Raw genomic sequence first — 26,778 nt, 5'->3', positions numbered from 1 at the left:
TTCTTCAAGGGGATGTCTCAAAATTTACACTAAGTTAACTTAATGAGCCTGACCCCTTTTTAACACCATCGTGCTTCTCTCTCGAGTCTAGACCCTCTTCTCCCTCTCTCTCCTAAATCCTTCTCGAGTCTTTCTCCTCCAGCTTCCTAACTCCTCCTTTTTCCTTCTGTATATGAGAACTTCCGTCACGTGGGCTACACTGCTGTCGAATGTTCTAGAAGCCTGTGTGTGTGCATGTATGTATCGTAGCTTTCCGGTCATACCTTGCTGTCTGGCATTCCTGAGAGAAAACTTTGCGAACACATTTCCTTCGGTCTCTAGGATATGACTTTCACATAACCTCTAGCTTACATCTATGCTACCAGCTATTACGTATGATATTTTAGAGTTCTGATAGAAGGAGGGGGAAGAAAGGCAAGAGGAGGAGGTAAATAGGGATAATGAATGAACGGGACAGAAAAACAGTAGATCGTGGAGGGAAGAAGGGAAGTGGAGGGAAGAAGAAGAAGGAAAGTGGAAGAAAAAATAGTAGGAGGAAGATGTAGAAAGGAGGGAAGGAGAAATGATGAAGGGAGGAAGACTGAGAGGGTGAAGGAAGGCTGGAAAGAAGAAAGCAGATGATGGGAAGAAAAAACTAGAGGTGGGGGATGAAAGAAAGCGAAAATGGTAAGAATATGGCGAAAGGAATTCGTTAGCAAGATTTAGACATCTGGTATGAACTGAGTTTGTTCCTCATGCATCATACAGGGTCAGGTAGGGGAAAGGAGGAGGGCAGTTCAGCAGACAAGCAGGGAACAAAGCAGAAAGAGAAAATGCCAGGGAGATTAGCAGGTATGAGGACAGACAGAATAATAGGAAACAGACAGGGAAACCAAAAGGGAGACAAGAATGAGGGAAGACAGTGCATGATGGAGGTGGGTGAGACACTATGATTACGGCAGGCTATTGATGGTACAGTAAGTGAGGTGATGGAGATGACTGTAGCAATAGGGGATGAAGTGCACTCTTTATGGCAGGTAAAGCAGTGGGTAATGGGAATGATTCTACCAACAGGGGATGAAGATGCGCTATTGATTGTAGGTGAGGTAGTGGGTGATGGAAATGACTCTAGCAATAGAGGATGAAGATGCGCTATTAATCGTGGGTGAGGCAGTGGGTGATGGAAATGGGGAAATGATATAATGGAGAATGGTGAAGTTACATATGCTTAGAGAGATATGAGAGGAGTAAGAGAAAATTTGGATGGTATAGATACACACACACACACACACACACACACACACACACACACACACACACACACACACACACACACGACCCAGAACACTACCCTTCCCTATACTATTGAGCGTGGGTGAAAATTTTTCACTTCCACACCTCTTGCAAGAGAATTAAAAATCAAATGCTCTATTGTTGCGGTTGATGAACTGTCTCTCTTGATCAGTGTACTCGTGCTTCGAAAGATAAACAAGTAAGTACACACACACACACACACACACACACACACACACACACACACACACAGAGGGAGTCAATCGAGGCAGACGTGCGACATCGGAGCTCCATACCGAACCAACACGGCCAGTGGCATTACCTAAATTAGTATCTTTGTATGAGTCAATCTCTGTACCAGGTTAGACTAAATGATTTTTCATTATTAAAAGAAAAAAAAAAAGTTTAAACAAGACTTGTTCAAACAGAAAAGAGAACCAAGACGAAAGAATGCGCTCAGTCATCTAAGGTTTGTATAGACTACAGCAGCACGGGGAATGTAAGTTCATACTCTGTACTTTTAGTATTGCAAAATGGATACATACTTTAGTAAAGCAAATTTGGAAAAGAAAAGGGATAAAGGTAGAAAGCAAAATGATTTCTACCAAGAACTGGTTGAAGTGGAGACTCACAATAGACTGGTTGAACACGTACGCAAACTAGAAATGGCTTTCAAAAATGAAATTGATGAAATAAAGAAGCAGATGCACTTGCAAAAGGAAGAAATAGGAAAACTAAGAAGGGAGGCAAACAAGAAAGACACAACCATCAGTGAACTAACAGTCGAACTGAGTACACTTAAGAAGAAAATGAGTGAAATGGCAAGTACAGTAGTCAATCACGAGAGTGTTATGGAAGAGTTCAAAAATGGCACAGAGACAATTAGGCAAGTAAGCAGTCTTATAGCCAGAGCAGTGATACTGGGGAGAAGATAACACTGGTGAATGAAGCTGTGCAAAGCTACCAAAATGATGTGGAAACCACTTATGCTGAAATGGTGAAAGTAAAGAAAGACTTAGAAACAAGGGTGAAGGAAAAAAGCATTAAACAGGAAGAGAAAAGAATAATCCAAAACAATCCGAAGTTAGTCAGAGATTCAGTAGATATAAACAAATCTATAGTAATCACTGGTATAGAAGAGGAAGAAGTAAAAAACAAGATCACAAGAGACAAAAAGGAGATGGCAAATGTAATGAGCTTACTGAAAGAAGTATCAGAGGAAATCTGTAGTAAAGACATAGAGGAACACAAAAGGTTAGGGAAATACGAGAAAAGCAGGACAAGACCTCTAAAGGTGACTTTCCAGAGTGTAAACACTGTGGAAGAGATACTAAAAAATGCAAAGAATCTTATGGAAAAAGATGAATTCAAAAATGTATGGATAAAAAGATGCCTAACACAAGAGGAAGGAATTACTGAAAGAGAAAAGGGAAGAGGCAAAAGCAAAAAATGAGGGAAGATCAGAAGAGGAGAAGAAGAATTTTTTTTTTTACAAAGTAATAGGATTGCAGGTACGAAAGTGGTACACAAACAGGATGGAATAAAAAGGAGGAAGGTAGTAAAACCATGTCATGACAAGTATATAAACAAGATGATAAAGTTGATGTACTCAAATGTGGATGGAATGGTATCTAAATTATTAGAGATGAATGATTATGTCAGAGAAAATGAACCACAAATAATATGCCTAACTGAAACAAAGTTAACACCAAGGATATCCAATAGCATACTAAACTTAGAGGAATACAATATATGGAGAAGAGACAGAAATTTAAAAAAAGGAGGAGGAATTATAATATTAACTAAGAAAAATCTAAAAGTCAATGAAATAAAACTAGATATACCATCACAAGTAGAATTGATTGCAGTAGAGATCAACACATCTGAAGGGAAAGTAATTGTAGCCAATTTGTACATGCCACCCAGATCAAACACATGGGAAAGAGATGAATATGAGGACCTGGCAGAGAGTACAGTTTAGAGTTTAAGTTCATTACTACATAAAATAAAATGAAAGAGAAATCGGAAAAAATTATACTAACTGGGGATTTTAATACAAATATAAATTGGAATACTCTAGATATAATTAGCCAAGAAAGCTGTTGGGACCAAAAGCTCCTGGATCTCGTGCAAGAGTTTTTCCTAACGCAACATGTGAGGGAAACCACCAGAAAAAGAGGACTTGATGTACCTTCAGTGCTAGATCTAATATTTACTAGGCAAGAAAATGATATTGACAGTTTAATATATCACCCTCCACTCGGCAAAAACGATCATGCGGTACTAAATTATAACTTCAGGATAGCATATGACATAGTTAACAGCAATGACAGTTACAAAAAGAGCCTAAACTATAAAAAGGGAAATTATCAAGACCTAAAGAAGTATTTCTTAGAAGTTGATTGGGAAAATGAGCTTAGAGGACAAGATTTAAATGCTGTATATAAAAAATTTTGTGAATTTTATGAAATAGAGTCCAAAAGTACATCCCACAGCACAAAGAAGCAGATAAGAAAATACAGAAATGGTTCAATACAGAATGTAAAAAATCAAAAGAAAGAAGAGATTTGTCGTGGAATAGATACAGAAGACACAATAGTGAAAGGACGTATAATAATTACAAACATGCAAGAAACGATTATACAAGAATAAGGAGGGAAACCCACAAACAGTTTGAGGAGGATATAATAATTAAAAGTAATAATCAACCAAAGCTGTTTTACAGCTACATCCGAAGCAAAACCAAAGTAAAAGATATAATACAATCCATTACGGACGAGGGAATCACTTATACACAAGAGAAAGATATTTGTGAAGAACTAAATAAGAATTTCCAATTAGTTTTTACAGAAGAAAAAAATTTTTTAGAGGGACTATGTGGAACATGCATGTCCACACATACTACCAGATATACAAATAGCAGAAAAAGTAATACAGGAGGAGTTAAGTAGATTAGACAGAGGAAATGCAAGAGGTCCTGATGAAATTTCATGTTGGGTACTACGAGAATGTGCAAAGGAGTTAAGTAAACCATTATATTTAATTTTCAAGAAATCTTTGAGTCAAGGTAAACTACCTGATATTTGGAAAATGGCAAATATTGTCTCCTTATTCAAGAAAGGAAATATACAAAATCCACTCAACTACCGAGCAGTATCACTGACCAGTGTTGTAAGCCAGGTATTAGAAAAGCTTATAAGAAAAGCTTGGGTAAATCATCTAGAAGAACACAGTATGATAACAGAAAGACAGTTTGGTTTCAGAAAAGGAAAATCATGTGTTACTAATCTGTTGAGCTACTATGACAGAGTAACAAACACAATACAGGAAAGAGAAGGATGGGTGGACAGTATCTATTTAGATTTCAAGAAAGCTTTTGACACAGTACCACACCAAAGACTTTTATGGAAACTGTACCATCAAGGAGGAATTCGAGGCAAACTGTTTTGTTGGATGCAAGATTTTCTCATAAAAAGAGAAATGAGAACAGTACTAAGAGGAAACTACTCATCATGGAAAGAAGTGACTAGTGGAGTACCACAGGGTTCAGTGCTGGCACCAATCATGTTTTTAGTGTATATAAATGATATAAACAGTAACACTGGAAATGAAAGCTATCTGAATATGTTTGCAGATGATGCAAAAATACAAAGGAGAATTACTAACACAGACTCTTGTAAAAAGCTACAAGAAGAATTCAATAAACTTCATGAATGGAGCAATACATGGCAAATGGAATTCAATGTGGACAAGTGTCATGTAATCAAGTTTGGTAAAAGTGGAAAAAGACCTGATTGGGATTATAAGTTAGGAAATAAAACCCTATACACATCAGAAAGAGAGAAAGACCTAGGTGTGATTATCAATAACAGACTATCTCTGGCTGACCACATCAGTGAAAAGGTACGGAACATGTATACACTGCTTGCAAATATGAGAATAGCATTCACATACATAAATGAAGACATGGTAAGAAGGATAATAACATCATTCATTAGACCAACCCTGGAATATGGATCAGTAGTCTGGAGTCCTCATCTCAAAAAACACATAGACAAGATTGAAAAAGTTCAAAGGGCCACTACAAGATGGATACCAAGCTTAAGGGACCTAAGCTACGAAGAAAGACTAAATAAACTGAATCTACCAACACTACAGGAGAGAAGGAAAAGAGGTGACATGATAATGCTATATAAGTGCATATCAGGGAAGGAGAAAATAGACATAAATGATTACTTAACATATGGAGAAGCATCAGCAAGAGGACACTGCAAAAAACTGCATAAGAAGAGAGGTGATAAAGACGTAAGGAAATTCAGTTTCTCAAACAGAGCAATTGATCAATGGAATGCACTACCGAATGAAATAGTGTGTGCCAAAACAATTCACAAATATAAGAATATGTACGATAAATATGGTTTAAGACACGGGACAGTACGAGCTTGACTCATTCCTGTAAAGATACAATTAGGTAAGAACAATTAGGTAAGAACACACAGACACACACACACACACACACACACACACACACACACACACACACACACACACACACACACACACACACACACACACTCAGAGTCTAAGGAAGGGTGACGGCAATCCACCACTCACTGTGATAAACAATTTGATGTCAGTGGACTTATTTCTGGCAAGAGGAAATAAACAAGGTCAGATTTTTACACTGAAAAAAAGTGTGTTGACCACCAAGAACATCAATCCCTAAAGTTCAAAGTTCCAAACTGTACAAAGACTTCGAAATTCCCCGTGTATGGTATCAACTTCTATCTGCGTTTTTGTCTGCCACATCATTGTCCAATAAACTGCATGAAATTATTACTGTGATAGAAGCCAATGCAACTGGAATTATCGCTATTACTTAAGCCTAGCAAATTCTCCCTGAAATTATCAACATCACAAACTACAGCCTTTTCTGTCACCTTCGCTCGGAGTGACGAGTTTGCGGGTTGTCATTTTCTGCCGGGATTAAGTTCGTCCGTTACCGCTGACCGTCTATATCCCAGAGAGTGAGGAAGCATTGTGGCTACGTGTGTCACTGCCCTCCCATCCTCGTCACCAATGCCCGTCACGTGGCCTCCATCATTTGCTACGCTCGGTATCACCCCCCACGAGTCCCCACACGTAACCTACTACTCCAACATCTCATCCAAACTTAATAATATCTTAAAACCAGATATCATTCCTCCTAGCTTTTCACATGTGGTAATTTTAATGAAGCTAATATGACAGAAATTCAAGCACACCTCCAAGTAATGCATATTGCGAACTTTCCAACACATGGTAACAACATGTTAAACCTAATACTGATTGAGAGGGTTGACTTTCATCCTTTTTCTTTTTTTTATTCTTTTTTGGACGATGCAGCCAAACCTTGATCCTATGGTCCCGAAACCCAGCGTTGCACTTAAACAGAAACCCAAAACGGTAACTTATAGACTCCTAACTGACTCAGCAATACATAATTTTCCCAATAGTTTGTGTATTACGCTTAGATAGAAGTCATCATAGTTCGGGATGTGAACACAAAATGGATCCTCTATTACAGTAGCATTACTAAGGCCTTTCGTCACTTTTTGCAGGAAAAAAATCTGTGCAAATGCATCTCACTGACTCACCATGGATCACCAGCCGCATTAAACGTCTCATTCAGCAACGTAATGAGGCTTTCCACACATTTTCAATATAAATAATTAATAAACAAAGTCATTAGACAATAACAGTTGCCAAAAGATTATATTATCCTAAAAAAATTCAGCATCTAAAACACACCAGTATAAGCCAGTGGTATGGGAAGTTGCAAACAGCTGTGTCATCTGAAAAATGAAACTTCCACTTTCCCTCGTGTGGCCAAACAGTCAAACATCCAAAAAAATTAAGTAAATATTAACCACTCTGTCACCATTTGCCAGCCTTCTTCCAACATGCCTCCCCGTCCCCGAATTACCCACAACTGCTTTAGAACACAATGTCGCCTTCCCCCTTCAGAATTTGAATCTTAACCCTTCGTGGGCAAATGGGGTCCCTGCGGACCCCAGCATGTTTTTAGAATGTTGCCATTAAGCCATTTTTTACTTTCACAGCCTGGCCTCTCATGACTTTTATTGTAGATGGTTATTTTATATCCTCATAAAATTTGAGCAATAAATCTCGCACGATTAAGGAGTGACATTGCAATAAATGTCAGTGGGGTCAGCCAGGACCCCACCTGGCCTTTCGTGTGACTATTTTTTTTATATATTTTTTCAGATATTTCAGATTATAAACATTAGGACAATGTCAATACCAGTAGCAAAGTTTTATGCCTCAATGGCGGTGGCAGAAGGGGACCAAGAAGAAGATAATTATTCAGACAGTGATTTATTGTTTTTGATTATGAAGTGCTTGAACGATCGGACAGTGAAGTTAGTGTGAGTAGTATTGAGTCTCCTGTGACCACTGATGATAATTCTGAAAATGCAAGCGGTCGTAGTAATACAGATGCTCATCAAGAGGATAAAACAAGAAATTGTTGTACCAGATTTGAACATTATAGGGATAGTTTTATTTTATGATCATGCTAATTTACTTTACACATGAACTTATTATTTTGAGAACCTGTTCCAAGAATACTGGCAATCAGACATTCAAATTACGTAGAATCAGTACTTCCACACTCAAACTTTAATAAAATTGTGATAAAATGAAAAAATTAAGATGGACACTTGGTGGGTTGGTTCCACGTGCCGGTCCTGGGCAACATATGTACAAAGTTTAGTAGATATAACTTTATGAGTATGGCAGAAATACACCATTAAGGTTTGGGGTCCGCCGAGACCCCATCGGCCTTCCATGTAACTTGGTAAGCCCTGGCCCACAAAGGGTTAAATGCTCTTCCACCCCCATAGACTTGCCAATTGGCCTTTATAAAGAATTTTCAATTGAACTTGCTAAACCTCTTTCATCTATCATCAATGCTTCTTTCCAACAATGTAAAGGCACAGACATATGGAAATCTCCTTACAGTACACCAGTTTCTAAATCATCCAACCCTAGGTCCCTCAGTGATTTGCGACCTACTGCCTATCCCTAGCCTGATTCGAAAAAGCTTTGCTGCAGATTGGACCTACTCAGAAATATCAGGTAAAATCGACATATACCTGTACAGTAATGTAAGATCATCATCCACACCACTCATTACTTCACCTTTTTTTTTTTTTGTATTTCACACAGGAGACTTTTGATAAAAGCAAAACATCAGTCGTAGTAGTTTTCATTGACTACCAAAGCCTTCTACCTAGTAGATCACACATCATCACAAAAGCTGTACATCTAGGTCTTAGAGATTGGTTTGTCTCCTGGGTAACAGATTTCATGAATAATCATCAATAAAGCTGTACGATTCAGGGATACCATCTCCAGCTTTCAAAACCTCTCATGTGGTGTCCCTCAGGGCACACAAATGGGACCATTGTGCTTCCTTATCCTTGTCACTGATCCCATACCAGATGCACAACAAGATTTGAAGTACGTTAATGACGCCATCATACCTACAGCCATCGATAAGACTGCACCAGACTACACTGTCCTTCATAACAACCTCGACACTCTTCAGGCCTGCACACGTGACAACTACATTATCATTTACAGCAACAAAACAGTAGCCACGCATTTTGATCTAGCCATAGCACCTACACCACCCCAAACACTCAAACTCGGAGACCACGCCCTAAAGTAGTGCACTCCACGAAACTACTGGGCATCCTCAGCGATGATAAACTTCATTAGGACACCCACATAAATTCAACTATCGCTGCTGATTCCTTTAGGAAACACATACACTGTGCACCCTGAGAAAATTGAGTGTCCCCACTCAAGACCTTAAACATCTATATGCAACCTTCATTCTTCCCTATCTGAACAACGCCTCTCCAGTATGGTCCTCATCCCTCAACATTACACAAAAAAATCAAAAAAAGTTCAGAAAAGGCCAGTGAGAATTATCCTGGCCTGGAACTTCGCCGACTGCAGTGAAGCTGTCACCCATCAGAACCTTCTGTCTATCGCGAACCGTTATTCTCACCAACTCCAAATGTTTGGGAAAAAATTACTCAGTGACCTTTGCCTAAACACCTGCTTCCACGTAAGGCTCCCTGTCCCCACAGAGCTGTTCATCACCACAATCTATTGGTACCAATCAGAGCCAAAGCAGACCATGACAAATGCACCACCATCCAAGCAACAGTAAAATTTCTTAATACCTAACTTTTATATCTATGAAATATATTTACCAGCAGATCACCTGCTACCTATATCACTTTTACTTACAGTAGTTCATTTTCTACATACACTCATTTCCTTCTCTGAGCATTAACTTTTGATATTAAATTGTATAAATTGTATTTGCGTATATTTTCAGCCTCTGGCTGCATTTAATTTCCAATAAACCGACCATTATTATTATTATTATTATTATCATATTAGTAGTAGCAGTAGTACACACACACACACACACACACACACACACACACACACACACACACACACACACACACACACACACACACAGAAATACCTGGTCTCAGCTCCATAGACAGACAGACGAAGAGGAATGAGCAAACCTTTGCAGTCTATTGCAAGACTGAATCTCTCTCTGCTACTTAGGATTACAACCAGGAAACTTTCCCATAACAGCATGGTTTAATTTGGGAGTGGGTATGTTGGAATGAGGTGGGGTGCACGTGAGGTAGATGGTGTTTTGTCTTTGCATATGACAAGAGTCCGCAATTTTTTCCCCAAGTAGTCGACCTGCCACATGGATTTGCATCCTGGTTCATATTTCACGTCTGGGAAAAGAGCCAAAGCCCATTAAATGATTAATAATGCATTTCAGAAAGAAGCTTTATAGAAGTATTCTCTAACCTCCTCATTACACTGTGGAACAAAGAATTTGTTTGTTCAATTTTTTTGGCCTTGTTTGACTCGGTTTTCCACGCTGATTCCAATGATGCATGTTTTGTTTGTCTATCTCTAAGTTTTTGTCAACCATTGGCAATTGATCATGTGCTAGTGTGATGGTTGACGTATTGCTTACCACATCACACACACACACACACACACACACACACACACACACACACACACACACACACACACCATCTGCATCCATGCAGATGTCGCTGATATAACCATTATTGGGTCATGCAATGCGGATCAAGTCAGTTCAATTGATGAGTTAGTCTCACGTTGCTAGTCTGGCTGGTCGACGTGTTTTTGAGCTGTTCCTAAAGGTGATTCTGTTGATGAGAATGACCAGTAGACGTTTTTGTACGCTGTCAGCTGATACGTTTTGTTATGTATGTGGAAAATATATTGGACCGAAGATGATCAAATACAAATTCCACCTTGATACCAAATTTGCTCATGCATACAAAGCATTTTTGGCATGGCAATGGGCAATTAAGATGAGGACAGGGCTCCACACTACACTTGTGGTAGCTGTCGCTCTGCGGTAGAAACTTGGCTACGAGGAGTGAGAAAGAAGCTGCCTTTCCCAGTTCCAAGAGTGTGGCGATAGCCTTTGAATCGCCATGACGATTGTTACTTTTGCATGGTTGATATATGTGGGGCAAAAAACGTTAGGGGCAGAAAGAACATTGTATATCCAAATTTGCCTTCTCTGGTGCCTCACAATGATGAGCTGGCGATTCCTGTCCCTTCTGCAGACACGGAAGTTGTCTTTGACCGTGAGAACATCGTCGATGACGGAGGGGAAAGTGATGATGAATCGTTTGTTGGAGAATGTTCCGGAGTCACTCCACACTTTTCCAGTCAGCAAGAACTGGATGACTTGGTCTGAGATTTAGGACCCAAATCCAGTGTTGTGCTGCTGGCGTCACATCTAAGTGAATGGAACTTGTTGGATCCCAGTTGCAAGTTGATTTATAGGAATTGCCATGTCAAGTTTGCATCCTTCTTCAGATTTTGTGAAGAAACTTCGTTGTGTTATTGTTTTGATGTTAAGGGTTTGTTCCAAGCCATGGGAGTGGATTACAAGGCCTCAGAATGGTGACTCTTCATAGACAGTTGCGTGAAGAGCCTAAAAGCTGTACTTATGTGTATCAGCAACAAACTCCCATCAAATCCATTTGCACATTCTGTGGAAATGAAGAAAGGCTATGAGAATTTGAAAACTTGTCAGACAAAGATTTGGCTATGCAGATCACAACTGGGAAGTTTGTGGGGATTTCGAAATGATTTTGTTCCTTCTTAGAATGGAAGGAGGTTATAAGAAGTACTCATGTTTTTTATGCTTGTGGGACAGCCGGAGTGATGCAGAACATTTCCTGAGGAAAGACTGGCCTCTCAGAGAGAGCCTCGCACCAGGTTCGTGAAACGTTCTGAGAGCTCCACTGATCTCCAGAGAGAAGGTACTGCTACTGCCACTACACATAAAACTTGGACTTGTGAAACAATTCATGAAAGCCATCGACAAGGATGTCGATGCATTTCTGCATATCCATTCAATATTTCCCAAATTGAGTGTGGCAAAGGTGATGGCTGGCATATTCACCATGCCGCAGTTTCGAAGAATGCTTGCAAGTCGTGAACTCAGGGGTAAAATGACCGATGATGAAGAGTGCGCTTGGAATGCTTGCAGAGGAGTTGTGGATGGTTTTCTTGGTAACCAAAGGAGACCAGATTCAGCACAGCTCATTGATAACCTGATCGGTGCATTCCACCGGCTTGGATGCAGAATGTCAATCAAATTGCATTATCTGCAATCCCACCTTGATTTCTTCAAAAGCAGCTTGGGTGCAGTCAGCGAGAAGCATGGCGAAATGTTCCACCAAGACACTCTGCTGATGGAAACCAGATATCATGACAGGTAGAATGAGGCGATGATGGGCGATTATGTTTGGGGATTGTTGCACGATTGTCATCACAGCTACAGAAGAAAGTCAAGATCATTAGTCCATTTCTAGAAACTTTGTGCCCTGCATTCCTTGTGATGTTACTATTTGCTCATTTTCTAGTTATATTCATAATATACACCATGAAATATATAAATTCTTTGACATTCTCAAAATTCTCGAAATAGGAAACAAGTTGCAGTTGTAGCATAATTCCTGTAACTCTAGATTTACACAAAAGCAAATAGCATATTCGGAATCTACCAATTGACATTGATCAAAAGTAGCGTAAAAATCAACATAAATCAAAAATTGGTTTAAGTTTGTTACAGAGTGTTGTCAAGGAACATATCGAAGCTAAATAATGTCGTCTGGTGGTAACACAGACACACACACACACACACACACACACACACACACACACACACACACACACACGATAGTTGGCAACTCACGTGCGTCGTTGCGGTGCACCTTTATCGTGAATTCGCATAACCATCAACAGCTGGCCTAAGCATCAGAAGGGCAGCAACTGAAATTCCATGGATTAGCACAGACAGGCACTTTACCTCCATTCAGATAGTTCACTTGCATAAAGGCTCAGTCAGGTCAGCTTACGTCCGTCCGAGACCGTTCATGTTATGTAAGGTCCACTGAGGTCCATAAGGTCCAGTGAGGCTCATTAGTTCATTCGGGTTGTTCACATCCATTCAGAATTAGCCAGATCAGGTCAGGTCCGTTTAGAACTACTTAGTGTAATGCCACACGGGCCAAACCATGAGAGAGTCATGTAAGTTAAGGCTTTAGTACGTAAGCTATACATTTGTAAATGGTTACCCTAATCCATTCTAGGCTTAAGGTATAGAAACATGCTTGTACCTAGTAGTTAATACATGTTCTTTTTATTATTATTTCTGTAGCTGTAAGATAATAAATCTCATTTATGCTGTGCTAGTCCTTAAGAATATTTGTACATGTTGTAGGTGAAGCTTTGCTGGAGGCATACGTGGGGTATTTGAGTGGCGTATCATCTGTACTCATTTTCTATTAAATCAGATCTGATGCAATCATAGTAAAGTCATAATGTTGTCGATTAACATACCTATAGAAGAAATAATATCATATAGAGGGGGAAAGCCGTTAAAAATTTTAGTTAGCTAGTACCCGAGGACATGACGTAATAGTTGGGTAATGTATTCCTCCGCCGAGAGGATGCTAGCGACCGCTGTTGATTCAATTTACGACTCACGTGTGTGGGATAATTAGAATAACTAAATTTTCCCTGTCAGATTGAGAGTAAAGAAAATTAATATCTGTATCCGTTCAGAATCAGAAGTTTAGAGTTGTGACCCTCATATGGGGTGAAGCAGAAGTACCCTACACGTCATCGAAGTCACTTAGTTTCCCGCGTGGAAGGGTGGCATGGGGGGTGTTGGCCAGCTCCTGACTCACTCTCAGTTTTGCCCCCGTGCCACGTACAGATGCTGTGAAAACGCCACCTCAAAAACTCCCTCTAACCGCCATATTGTAACTGCCCTAGCAAAGTTCGTTAGGATTTAAATTGTACACTCACCATTTACACAAAACAGTGATTAGTTCTTTTGATTATGTAATTGTTTAGTGAAGTTAGCTTGTGAAAGGAGAATAGTCGTGATTTTTTTTCTTTTGGTATATAATGTATCAGGTGAGCTCGGAGAGCACCCTAAGTCTCCAAGGCAAACTCCCTCGCCTGATGTGCTCGGAGAAAGCCTATATGCCCACGAGTGTAATGAATGTGGCGAACTGTTTGGTAGGAAACGTAATCTCACTCCGTACCTGATAATTCATTCAGGAGTAAAGGATTTCAAGTGTAATGTAGGTGGTAAAAGTTAAGTTTCACTGATGTTGGGGAGCAGTGAGCTCTAAAGAGTGATAACATTTGTTGGCTAACTGAGGTATATGTCCCTGGATAAAATTCGTTGTGGAGAAAATTCTGTGTACTGTGAATAAATAAAATGTTAAATGACTGAAAAATCTAGAGTTAGTAAAGTTTCATTTCTTAGAGAAACATCAATTTAAGTTGTCATTAATTAGTAAATTGAATAGTAAAATATAATGTGATTTAAAGAAAGGAGAGATATTAGTAAATTCAGCATTTTGAAAAGTTTATTGAGTTTCACTGTCATTCCTCTTATATCTCTCAAATCCTGTATAACTTCTTCTCGTAACCCTCGTGCCTTGGTGGGAATTGTTTTCGACCCCTGTGCTGAATAGGTTTTGGGAGTATAAAGTTCTGTTATTGCATTGTCACGCTACCCAAAGTTGTATTTGTTACGCTGTCTAAAAATTCTCTTATTGTTACGCTACTCACGATCAAGCTACTAAATTTTTTTCCTATTAGTAATTATTCAGAACGGCCAATTTTCCTTGTGTGTGATATTTGATAAGGAGAATTAAATTAATTTTGAATAATCTCGGATCCCAACCGATTCCACAGTTAGTCCAACAATATCAGGATAAGGGTCGAACGAACCCTAGGGATACAATTATGGTGCTCGTTGTAAGTCAGCCTCAAACAGCAACATCCAATAAAAGGGATCGGGCATCACATTAGTTCATGTTCAGTTGGATCACCTCATGTCAACTTAAAACCATTCAGATTAAGTTAGGATTGCTCAGTGTCATTTAGGTCTAATTAAGCACATTTAGATGTTTTAGGGGAAGTTCAAGTAGTTCATATCATACAGGTTGTCACGCCGAGTCATGTTCTTTCAGAACCATTCAGGTTCTCTTCAGTCAGTTCAGGTCCAGATTCTTCTATCCATCTCCAAATTTGTCCATTCATTTGAGTTCAGTCAGGTTGTTCACATCTATTCAGGCTCAGCCATGTTAGTTCAGGGACTTTCAAAGCTATAGCTGTATCAGATTAATTCAAGTCCGCCCACGTCCATTCTAAAAATTCCAGTTCACCTGAGCCATGTTCAGACAAAAGTACTGTACATCAAAGTACGATTTAGATTTTTTCGGGTCAATTTATGTTCATCGAGTTATTTTAGGTAAGTAAAGAACGACTGGAATCACGCTTCTAAGTAGCCATGACATTTTTGGTCTTTCAGTACTGGGTATGTGGACGGTGTGGACATGATGGGCTGGGACGGTGGTGAATGGTGAGACACTCCGGTGGATGCAGATGCTATGGACGTGGTTGTGGGAAGGTGACGTAGTGTGCTGTTGTGTTGTTTCTTAGCTAAATTTACTAGTCTACAAAAGTGAATCATCTCCTTCCCGAAAGTCGTTACTGACCAACAGACGGACAGAGCAGCTTTTGGAGTTGCTCCCGCATCTAAAAATTCGTGGGGAGAGAGGAAAGAAGTGAATGGGGTGGGTGGGATGTGAGAGGAAGGTTTTGGGGGATGGGTCAGGATAGGAAAGTATATTTTGTCAAGAAAACGATTTTTTTTTTTTTAAGTATAAGTGTCTATAGACGAGTTGTTACACAAATCTAGTGAGCATTAAAGTGAATAGCCGTACTTGATTTACACGGCCGAAACATTTCCTAGAGAACGGGGAAAGAGATACACATATGCTACTCCTCACAAAATTTCTGCATTACCATAGGTAGAAGGACCGCGTTTCTTATGCTGATTTTCTAGCCTTGTACAAAGGGACAACAAGGAAGGTTGATTTCAAAGGGGAGGCGGCTTTAGAAGCCCTTTCATTTTCACTTTCGTTGATCTCTCGTTCTTCCTGCTAAATTCATCTTCTCTTCTACAACCTCATTTTCGTCATCGCAGTCTCTGTACTCTCTTCATTCGCACTTTATGCTTTTTTATTATATACTTCCTATTTTTCTCCCGGAAGCATTTAGGGAACGTATCAAGTGAAATACTGTGTTGGAAATATTACAATTGTTTTTTTTGTTTTTTTTAATATGCCATTGGAAAGTAGTTAGTGAAGTATTTTGTAGTATATTACTCTACTACTAGACTATTATATTTAACTTAGGGAAGGCTTATCGCATTTAATTACTATGTTATCTTTAAGGTTGTATCTTATCCCTCCATTTCTAGAGCCTGTCCCAAGGTCAATAAAAAGCCAGAAGATAGCAAGAGTAAAGGGAAGATAGCCCCGAACTGAATGTCTTACCTGTGTAGCATCATGATAGCTTCAGGCTTCGCGCTCTACTACACATCCAAGAGAGTAATGTCAGAATGGTTGTTAACGGATTACTGTTATGCGTAGTTCATAGTAGATCACCTACTGCTGCTTACGGTGTAATGTTAATGAATAATATAATGCAACTGGTTACAGTTTGCAAAGATACCAAGACACGGAGCGTGTGACGTGGGGACATTAAATTCCTTGGAAGGTGCTATATTACCAACTCATATTATCGCCCGCCTTAAGAGGCGGAACGATAATGTTTTTGTCTCCATCTGTGTGTGTGTGTGTGTGTGTGTGTGTGTGTGTGTGTGTGTGTGTAGTTATTCTTTCGCGTAGGCGCGTATTTCTGTTTGTGATATTCGATGATGTGTCTTGTGATTACGTATTTCATGATAAATGTTTGCTTATGCTTGGGAATATTTAAAACTACGTGTATTTGTATGTATATTGGAGCATAGTCTACTGGTATGTTTGTATGTACGAATAGCCATGTATTTTTGAATATTTATGTGGTTCTGGATAAAATGTATATACCTTTATTTGAATCTGTGTGTGAGAGTTGCTCTGTTAATTGATGTGTGTGTGTGTGTGTGTGTGTGTGTGTGTGTGTGTGTGTGTGTGTGTGTGCGCGCGCGTGTAAGTTTTATTCGTCCCATCACCATCAAGTATATGAGTGTAAATCTCAGCGGCTACACATTTTCCTCTTCCTTCTCCTTCTTGTCACTCTCGCATTTCGCTGGGTCAATAAACCTCCGAAATCTCAAGGTGGAGCGAGTTATGACACCAGTAAATCTTAATTTCTTTGGTGGAGTTAAGACAGAGGGGTGAGGGATGTGGTCATCATTATTTTCATCATCATCATACTCTAACCCGTACTTCCCTCTAGCACACCAGGCATAACTAATAGCTATTTACACTGGACTCTGATCTTTACTGGTACTGCTAGTAAAAGATGAACACAGCCCAGGACACATTAATGCTGTACTGGAAGTAATTCCTTGCATTTTTACTTAATACCTCACCTTTAAGATCCTAAATATCGACTGAAATCAGCATGAATAAAGACACCGTGATATATCACAGGTCAATGGAGATGTTTTCTAACGGAGTATACTCCTAACTTCCTCAGTACAATATACTATGCAGGCTAAGAAAAGTAAGCTAGTGGTTGCAGAAGAAGATTTGTACGACGCAGTGATGCAGATGAGGTGATATCTTTGGTCGGCTGTGTTGTTCTTCATACCTCCAGAGTGTTTTGTTTAGATCAGAAGAGACCTGCCGAACTTGAAGAGTTAGACATGTCGTCCACTAACCTTGTAAACCTTGTTCACTACTAAAAGTCCTTCCAAAGTTAAATAACGTCATCAGGAGGCAGGAAGTATAAAATAAAAATGGCGTCACTGGCCTCACATCAGTGTAGGCCACTGGAGTAAAGTAAACACTGGGCAAATAAGATAAAGCAAATAAATTCCTATATAGTCAGAGGCGATCAGTCTATCTATCTATCTATAGCCCGACGCCCTAATCCCGCAAAGGGTGGCCGCAGACAAAACGCCTCCAAGTCACTCTGTCACCCACCATTTGACTCCCCTCCCCCCAACTCACCCCCCCCTCCCTCATATACCTCTCAACTCCATCCCTCCACCTCATCCTCGGTCTACCCCTCCCTCTCCCTCCCTCCACCTCACCTACATACACCCTCTTAGTCAGTCTTTCATTCTCCATTCTCTCCACATGTCCAAACCACCTCAGTGTATTTCTCCTAATCTTTTCAAATACATACACATCTACCCCACAACGTTCCTTCACTTCTTCATTCGTCAACCTGTCCCTCCACGTCACTCCACATGCTCCTCTCAAGTAACTCATTTCCACTGCTCTCACTCTTGACTTGTTCCCCTCTTGCAAGGTTCATGCCTCACTTCCATACGTCAGGGTAGGGATCACAATACCATCATGCAGTGACTTCTTAACTTCCATACTCACCTCCCTATTTCTCATCACTGCTTTCAGTGTACCAACAACCTTTCTTCCCTGCTGTACCCTTTCACGTACTTCATCCCCCAAAGTTCCATCCTTACTCATCACACTACCCAAGTACTTGAATGCACTCACATTCTCCATATCCTCACCATCCAACCTCACTGCACACTCTGTGACTTCATTCCTCTCAAACACCATAACTTTAATTTTGTTTACATTAACTTTCAGCTTCCTCCTCCTACACACTGTCCCAAATTCATTCACCAAACCTTGCAACTCCCATTCATCTTCACTCAACAATACTGTATCATCATCAAACAGCAACACCTGAAGCTTCCAAATCTCACCCTCATTCATTAGGGCCAGCCCCACATCCACTGCCCTACCTTGCACCTCCTTTACAACCCCATCCATATATATATTAAACAGCCATGGAGACATCACACCCCCCTGTTTCAGTCCCACATTGAGATCAAAGAACTCACTCAGCTCACCATCCACTCGCACCGTAGCCCTAGCTCCCTCGTACATACTTTTCACAGCACTCAACAATTTCCCCTCCACTCCATATATTCTTAATACCTTCCACATACCTTGCCTATCTATTCTGTCATAAGCTTTCTCCAAGTCCATGAAGGCAGCATACACTTTCCTTCCCTTCTCTAGATACTTCTCCACTAAACATCTTAGAACAAATATCTGATCTACACACCCTTTTCCCTTCCTAAATCCCCCTTGTTCTTCTCCAACTAGCTCCTCTGTCATATGCCTAACCCTATCAATGAGTATTCTACCATATATTTTACCAGTCACACTAAGAAGGCAAATACCCCTATGGTTACCACATACTTTTCTCTCCCCTTTTCCTTTCTACAGAGGAACAATTATACCTGATTTCCAGTCCTCTGGAACCCTTTCCTCTTCCCAAGCCAATCTACACAACTTCCATATCCACTCCACAACAATCTCACCCCCATACCTAAGCATTTCACCACACACTCCATCAATTCCTGAGGCCTTTCCCAGCTTAATCTTCTTCATCGCTTCCACTACTTCCGACCTACTGATCTCTTCCTCCCTCCTCTCATCTCTTCTTCTCCCAGCCATTCCCCAACCACTTATACTCACACTGCTCTCACTCTCTACATTCAACAAATCCTCAAAGTGATCCTTCCATCTCCTCAATTTCTCTCTCTTCTCCACCAACAATCTATTATTCCTATCTTTCACTCCCCTACTATTTCCCCTTTCACACTGCTTTACTTTCTTTACCTCCTTCCAAAACAATTTCTTACTCTCCCTCCATTTCACACTCAGATTCCTCCCAAACTCTTCATCCACTTTCTTCTTACTCTCCTTCACCAGTCTCTTAACCTCCCTTCTCCTGCTCACATATACCTCTCTCTTCTCTCTCTCATCTTCTCCCCTACCTCTACTCACCAACCATTCACCATATGCCTTCTTCTTTTGTTCCACAGCTCGTTTCACCTCATCATTCCACCATGCTGTCCCTTGCTCACCCTTGCACCTCCTCCTCACTCCACAAACCGCCTCACACGCTGCGCTTATTTCTTCCGTGAATATCTTACATACGTCTTCCACCCCTTCCATCTGCTCTAGCTCATACCTTCCCAATCTTTCTTCCACTATGCTCTTATACTCTGTCCTTTTCTCATTATCTTGTAGTTTCTCCACTCTTCTCACAGGAGCTGCTTCCTCCTGTCTTCCCCTTCGTCTCCTCAACCACTTTCTTTGCAGCTCTACCTTGGCCATCACTAAGTGATGGTCCGAGACTCCATTCCCCCACCCTCTCCACACCCTTGCATCCAACACTTGTCTTCTCATTCGCTCATCCACACACACGTAGTCTATCATTGCCTTTCGTTCAACAAGTTCACCATCCATCCTCCTCATTACTCTCCATGTATACCGGTGGATCATCTTATGACGAAAGTAGGTGTTGGCTATTGCCAACCCCTTTCCAGCACAGATGTCCACCAAAGCACTACCATTCCCATCTACTTCAGCTGGAACACCCCACTGACCAACCACTCCATCCACTCGTACATTCCCAACTTTGCCATTCATGTTTCCAGTCAACAGCACTCTCTCGCTCCTCTCAAACTTGTCCATACATGCTTCTACTCTCGCCCAAAACTCATCTTTCACTCTTGCCACTCGATCCTCTGTTGGAGCATACACACATACAATCGCCCATGCTTGTATACCTACTTTCATCCTCACCCATACATTCCTTGCACTCACTGTTCCATACTCTCTTATATTCTCCTTCCACTTCTTGCTTATCATCAGACATACTCCCTCTCTTGCCCTCTCATTCTCACTGACTCCCGCACATATACCTACACCGTATTCCCATTCTCTCACCCTTTCACCTTTCCATTTAGTTTCAGTCAATCCACATATATCCACTTTTGCATCCTCAAGCACCTGGACAATCTCTCCCTCTCTCACTTCATCATTCACTCCTCTCACATTCCACGTTCCCACCCTCAGAATGTCCTTTGTCCGTTCCTTAGTCGTCAACGTATGGTCCGTCCGGGTCCGAGGCGCTTTATTTGCTTTTTTAGTTAGTTCTTTTTACGGGGTGGGGCACTAACCCACCACCAACCCTTTTAGTCGCCTCGTACGACAAGCAGGGATACTGGGGGAGTATTCTTGAAACCCCCCTACCCCCAGGGGGTAGGCGATCAGACATATGAAAAAAAGTAGTCAAAATGAAACAGAAGATAACCTGTGTGGTTCAAGGTTGCAAGACTGGGCATTAGAGGGAACGGAGAGAAAAATATGGTCAAGAACGGGATATATACACACACACACTGAGAGAGAGAGAGAGAGAGAGAGAGAATAAACTGACTAGTTCATTCCCTTAAGTACGAGGACATATTCTATATCATTTCACCACGACCTGGCAACACCGAACTTAGGTAGGACATTTTAAAATTTATTTTTAATTCGTCGCCACCATGCAATTTTATCCAGGACTGTACTGACAGTCTTGAAAATAATGTCCGTTAATCCCCTAAGTACGATTATGCTTGTCTGTTCCCATTTTGATACCACAAAACAATATTCTTCAATGATCTCTTGCAAATAAAAGTTAGAAAATAAGTAGGGTACACAAACACTAAATGTAGGAGCTTCAGGGCCGTTCGTTTAGTGTCCTTGGTGTTGAGTGGTGTAGTGTTAGAAGGCGATGTGATGTGATTTGGTGTGGTCTAAAGTCTACGGGAGTGAAGCTCCTCTCGTTCGAAAATCGTTAGTGAGGGTCAGAGGGACAGACCTGCTCTTAGAGATACTCCCGCATCTAATAATATCTATTAATGACATTATATACTTCAAATGGGATACCGCCAAACTTTTTTTTTTTTTTTTTCAATTTTCGTGTGATGTCTGTCAATGGTGGGGTTTGAATGTACCCATTCACTATGGTTATTTTGTTTTGATACCGCTATGCGATTTTAATTCTACATGTTATGAGTGAGTGAGTGAGTGAGCGCAGCGAGCGAGTAATGTTAACTTTCAGTTAAGTTTGGAATGAGCGGCCCTGCTCGACCGATTATCACACTAAGCAGAAGTCAATAACTTCACTCCTACGTGAAGTAGAGTCGAAATTCTTCGTACGCGTGATACGTTCATTCAATAAATTTTGTTATCAACCAAAAACTCACCCATAAGGGCGTAGGAATCCCTTGGAATCTCGAGTTTTCCAAGGCAGTGCTTGGCCCTAATAGGTGAACGCCTCAATTACGAAATCAAATTTTAAAAGTTTTTCCCTCCTAACACTGTATTTTTCGGCATGAACTCAAGCAGTTAAATATCGGGGATTCCGGCTATAATTTTATGTTCACGATTTTGTTATTTTTTTAATAGTGAAACTACCACGGTAAAACACCCCATTTCTGGCTTTAACTCCCCTTTGGAATCCTGAGGTCCATCAGATCCCAGGCTACTTTTGTTAGTGATTCCCATATATTACTATAAGGTCTTGGGATCTGGTTTTCCCTTTACCTTCCTGTCTAGCAGAGTAGTTTAGGGAGGTGAAGGAGTCAGTTCCGAATCTGACTCTATTTTCGCGCTAACAGGCCTTTGAGGTCAAGTGGACTCCTGGTTACCTATCCTGCGTATTTTCTTTGGTCATATATTATCCTCCATGCCTAAAATATTTATAATGACATGTACTTCATTTTTTTTTTTTTGTTAGAGATACTTTGGCCATTGGTCTATAGCAGGCAATGACAGAAAACTGGTGGAACATTTCAGTTTTAGTATGCTAGCCACTAATTTCGGCTGGTATAAATTTTTTCAGTGTTTTTCTTTTTAATTTTCTTAAGAACATTTCTTCATTTATATTTTCATACATTCGGCACCAAATTGAAGAGAAATGGTTACAGAAGTTGTGGACAAGTGGTTATTTCAATAAAGCAGTTGCGTATTTTGGTGATTAAAAAAAAATAAAATAAAATAAAAAAAGAGGGTCTGATTGACCCCAGGTTGTCTATGGTAGGGTAAAATTTTTAGGTTACCTGAGGAAGGTTAATCATCTCATCAGTAGCCAAGAAGCTGTGCCAAGGCACAGCAAACCCGTCTTCGGTAGTCATTTTAGTGCTGACATATGAAAACAACAGGATATCTAGTCAAAGATGTCACATATCAAATTTGGAGTAAATCGTGTGAAAATTAACGACTTTATGCCCATTTTAAATTTTAAGTCCAACCCACTTGACACTGACCCTCCCCCAGCTAACTGGGGGGTGATCCTCCTGATGTAATGAGGCATATTATAGGATGTAGATTTGAAGTATGCACCTTTAGGTTTTGGTTTCATGTCGGTCATATCGACATGAAACCAAAACCTAAAGGTGCATCTTTCAAATCTGCATCCTATAACATACCTCATTACATCGGGGGGGTCACCCACTGTTAGAGGTAGGGGGGTCAATGTCAGGTGGGTCTGGTTTTATAATTAAAATGGGCATAAAATTGACAATTTTCACCCGATTTACTCCAAATTTGATATGTGACATCTTTGACTAGATATCCTTTGTTTTTATACGTCAGCACGAAAATGACTGCCGGGGACGGGTTTGCTGTGCCTTGGTACCGCTTCTGTTTTCATTGTTCAGCTACCATCATGAAGAAATACTATAGCAGAGGGAATTTGTGATAACATGATGATCGCTCCCTCGTCATGCGCTTAAAAAGTGCACTTTATTGGTTATGACGGAATACAAAACATCTTCATTCATCCTCGAAAACTATTACAACTTATTTCGCATTTGTCCTCACGAAATGATTTCAGTCTACTTGGGAAGTCTCGCAGTATAGTGGATGACAAGATGGAATATAGTAATTTTACACCAGATAATGAAAGTAGATGAAATAAGATAAAACGAAAGAGCTTAGAAAGTGATGACAGGAAGAGCCATATTGTCCTGGGCACTTATGCCTTATACCTTAGTCGTCTTTTCTGCACCTTGCACGTTATTATATTTTTACGGAGACATTCTCACATGGTTAGTAGCCCTTCTACCACCTCTTACCAAAACATTTCTGCATTTGGCATGATACTAATCTCTTGCGCGTTCATGGTGCGAAATCTGCCGATATTAGGAAGAAGAAAAAGAAGAAGAAGGAAAAAAAAAAGTCATACATGAGAACAGCACAATACAAAGTTGCTTCCAGGAAGATCTCTCCTTGATTCACAAAGATTCTAAAATTTGATATCAGAATTACTTATTTGTTTTACCATTCATTGTTAGCAAGGTTTATCAACTGGAAAAATGCAAAGAATCGAACGAGGAGCACCGCCTTCATATGAATTTATGAATTTACCTTTACAAGTGTATATTGTATATGTGGAGGAGGGGGATGGACGTCCTCTTCTGTGGGCCGAGTACAGCCACTGAAAGTTTAAGTAGTTAAGTTGGCGGAGGTCTCAAGTGGCGGAAATCAGTGGAAAACTAAGCCAAACTTTGGGGTCTCAGATGTGTGATTTTAAGATTCCCCGGACGAACTTCCTTGCCTTATTATTCCTCACTCTGTTCTGCTAGCTTGGATTATAACTGGTCAGGAACAGGGATGCCATAAAGAATTATTTTGACTGATTTTAACTTTTTCATCCAAATCTCAATTTTGCCTTTTCAGAAACTGAAAAAAATAAAAACATTTTCCTAAACCGAGTAGATCTAACTGCAATCGCGCACGCGAAGCGATAGTAGGTGTTATGTTTTCCTCAACGTGTTTGTGTGTGTGTGTGTTTGTTTGTTTGTGTGTGTGTGTGTGTGTGTGTGTGTGTGTGTGTGTGTGTGTGTGTGTGTGTGTGTGTGTTCTTACCTAATTGTTCTTACCTAATTGTATCATTACAGGAATGATTCAAGCTCGTACTGTCGCGTGTCTTAAACCATATTTATCACACATATCCTTAAATTTGTGAATTGTTTTGGCACACACTATTTCATTCGGTTGTGCATTCCACTGATCAATTGCTTTGTTTGGGAAACTGAATTTCCTTACGTCTTTATCACCTCTCTTCTTATGCATTTTTTTGCAGTGTCCTCTTGTTGATGCGTCCCCATACGTTAAGTAATCATTTATGTCTATTTTCTCTTTCCCTGATATGCATTTATATAGCATAATCATGTCACCTCTTTTCCTTCTCTCCTGTAGTGTTGGTAGATTCAGTTTATTTAGTCTTTCTTCGTAGCTTAGGTCCCTTAAGCTTGGTATCCATCTTGTAGCAGCTCTTTGAACTTTTTCAATCTTGTCTATGTGTTTTTTGAGATGAGGACTCCAGACTACTAATGCATACTCCAGGGTTGGTCTGATGAATGATGTTATTATCCTTCTTAGTATGTCTTCATTTATGTATGTGAATGCTATTCTCATATTTGCAAGCAGTGTATACATGTTCCGTACCTTCTCACTGATGTGGTCAGCCGGAGATAGTCTGTTATTGATAATCACACCTAGGTCCTTCTCTTTCTTATGTGTGTAGGGTTTTATTGCTTAACGTATAATCCCAATCAGGTCTTTTTCCACTTTTACCAAACTTGATTACATGACACTTGTCCACATCGAATTCCATTTGCCATGTATTACTCCATTCATGAAGTTTATTTAATTCTTCTTGTAGCTCTTTATAAGAGTCTGTGTTAGTAATTCTCCTTTGTATTTTTGCATCATCTGCAAACATATTTAGATAGCTTTCATTTCCAGTGTTACTGTCTATATCATTTATATACACTAAAAACATGATTGGTGCCAGCACTGAGCCCTGTGGTACTCCACTAGTTACTTCTTTCCATGATGAGTAGTTTCCCCTTAGTACTGTTCTCATTTCTCTTTTTATGAGAAAATCTTGCATCCAACAAAACAAGTTGCCTCGAATTCCTCCTTGATGGTACAGTTTCCATAAAAGTCTTTGATATGGTACTGTGTCAAATGCTTTCTTGAAATCTAAATAGATACTGTCCACCCATCCTTCTCTTTCCTGTATAGTGTCTGTTACTCTGTCATAGTAGCTCAACAGATTAGTAACACATGATTTTCCTTTTCTGAAACCAAACCGTCTTTCTGTTACCATATTGTGTTCTTCTAGATGATTTACCCAAGCTTTTCTTATAAGCTTTTCTAATACCTGGCTTACAACACTGGTCAGTGATACTGGTCGGTACTTGAGTGGATTTTGTCTATTCCCTTTCTTGAATAAGGGGACAATAATTGCTTTCTTCCAAGTATCAGGTAGTTTACCTTAACTCAAGGATTTCTTGAAAATTAAATATAATGGTTTACTTAACTCCTTTGCACATTCTCGTAGCACCCAACATGAAATTTCATCAAGACCATTTGCTTTTCCTCTATCTAATTTACTTAACTCCTGTATTACTTTTTCTGATATTTTTATATCTGGTAGTATGTGTGGGCATGCTTGTTCCACATAGTCCCTCTCAAAATTTTTTCTTCTGTAAAACCTGATTGGAAATTCTTATTTAGTGCTTCACAAATATTTTTCTCTTGTGTATAGGTGATTCCCTCGTCCGTAATGGATTGTATTTTATCTTTTACTATGGTTTTGTTTCTGACGTAGCTGTAAAAAAGCTTCGGTTGATGACTACTTTTATTTATGATATCCTCCTCAAACTGTTTTTGGGCTTCCCCCCTTATTCTTGTATAATAGTTCTTGCCTGTTTGTAATTATTATATGCCCTTTCACTATTGTGTCTTCTGTATCTATTCCACAACAAATCTCTTCTTTCTTTTGATTTTTTACATTCTGTATTGAACCATTTCTTTATTTTCTTTTCTGCTTCTTTGTGCTGTGGGATGTACTTCTGGACCCCTATTTTATAAAATTCACAGAATTTTTTTATATACAGCATTTAAATCTTGTCCTCTAAGCTCATATTCCCAATCAATTTCTAAGAAATACTTCTTTAGGTCATGATAA

The sequence above is a fragment of the Coenobita brevimanus genome, chromosome 105 (assembly GCF_032717465.1).
Source record: "Coenobita brevimanus isolate Jiangsu-jjx chromosome 105, ASM3271746v2, whole genome shotgun sequence".
Classification (NCBI taxonomy): Eukaryota; Metazoa; Arthropoda; class Malacostraca; order Decapoda; family Coenobitidae; genus Coenobita; species Coenobita brevimanus.
This window is presented reverse-complemented; position numbering follows the sequence as displayed.